The sequence below is a fragment of the Salvelinus sp. IW2-2015 genome, unplaced genomic scaffold, assembly GCF_002910315.2.
Source record: "Salvelinus sp. IW2-2015 unplaced genomic scaffold, ASM291031v2 Un_scaffold1976, whole genome shotgun sequence".
NCBI classification, from domain to species: domain Eukaryota; kingdom Metazoa; phylum Chordata; class Actinopteri; order Salmoniformes; family Salmonidae; genus Salvelinus; species Salvelinus sp. IW2-2015.
This window is the reverse complement of record NW_019943328.1, coordinates 3,405-5,050: the sequence shown is the minus strand read 5'-3', so window position 1 is coordinate 5,050 and position 1,646 is coordinate 3,405.

Below are 1,646 nucleotides of genomic sequence, written 5' to 3'. Positions count from 1 at the left end.
TATTGACTAACATCAAACAGGGATTGTGTGTTTATTGACTAACATCAAACAGGGATTGTGTGTTTATTGACTAACATCAAACAGGGATTGTGTGTTTATATTGATGTAAATGGCTAAATATTATACAAAATACATTTTGTGTGATGGCATTGTCAATGAGCTTCAATGATTTACACATGTCCTAATATTCTAAAATCGAATGATTTTTATCTAACAGGTTGGGACCAACATGGTTGAGTATCTGCACCAGGCAGAGGTGACCAGACCCATTTGTTTTGGCTCTTGGTGACTGCTCACAGGTGCTTACAGTCATTAATGGATTGGAGCAAAGTACACTGTTTGGGGAACTGGATGTGTGCTTCAAGTCCTATTATGTGTTTGATATCAACTTCCCCAGCATGGCACTTCCTCCAGACCACAGTGAAGGAACAGACTCCCCTGCAGTAAGTCTTTTTTCCACTGAACAATAGTGGATAAGTGATTGTGTGTAGGAAGTGGAGGGGAGGGTGGTATGGGAGAGAAGGCAAAAATATATAATCAACATTTTTATTAGGATTATACTGAAAATAACCCAAGGATTACATAAAACATTACTCAGATGCTGGGTCAATCCTCGAACCCAATGTGTTAGGCTTGTCACAACCCAACACACTGAGTTGTTGTAACCCAGCAATATAGTCTAATTCACCCAGCAGCTGGGTCAAGCGCTCAACGCAAGGCGCTGGGTTAGAAGCACCATCCAACCCCGCTGGGTTGAATAAACCTAATGCTATGTTTGGCCAATATTGACCCAGCCATGGGTTGTAGGAATGACCCAAATTGGTTGATTTTCAAAAACAGCATTTTTCTTTGGGGGGGGGGGGATAATATGAATTGCCATATTAGGCATAACTCAAATTCTACCTTTTTTGAAGATGCCAAAATGAAATGTTTTCAGTATGTTCATTTTGTTGAGGGTTTTCTGATTGTTTCATTCAACAAGCGTTGGAAGAAGGAGTTCCACAGGGCCACCGTCCAAACTCATAAAGGCAACAGTTCTGAACTGGGTTTTATTTAGTGTTAATTATAAYAAATTATAATTTAAACTTTCATTGGTTGAACTCTATTGCTCAGTTATCACTTGGCTCATGTAAATACTTCTGTAAATCAAATCAAATCAAATGTATTTGTCACATACACATGGTTAGCAGATGTTAATGCGAGTGTAGTGAAATGCTTGTGCTTCTAGTTCCGACCGTGCAGTAAAATCTATCAGGTAATCTAACAATTTCACAACAACTACCTTATACACACAAGTGTAAAGGAATAAATAAGAATATGTACATATAAATATATGGATGAGCGATGGCCGTGCGGCATAYYKAAGATGCAGTAGATGGTATAGATGCTTTTCTGATGTATCAAATACTTTTGTCGTGCAATAAAATGCAAATTAATTACTTAAAAATAATACATTGTGATTTTCTGGATTTTTGTTTTAGATTCGGTCTCTCACAGTTGAAGTGTACCTATGATAAAAATTACAGACCTCTACATGCTTTGTAAGTAGGAAAACCTGCAAAATCGGCAGTGTATCAAATACTTGTTCTCCCCACTGTACATATGAGATGAGTAATGTAGGGTAGTTGTCGCTTTTAACAGCCTAC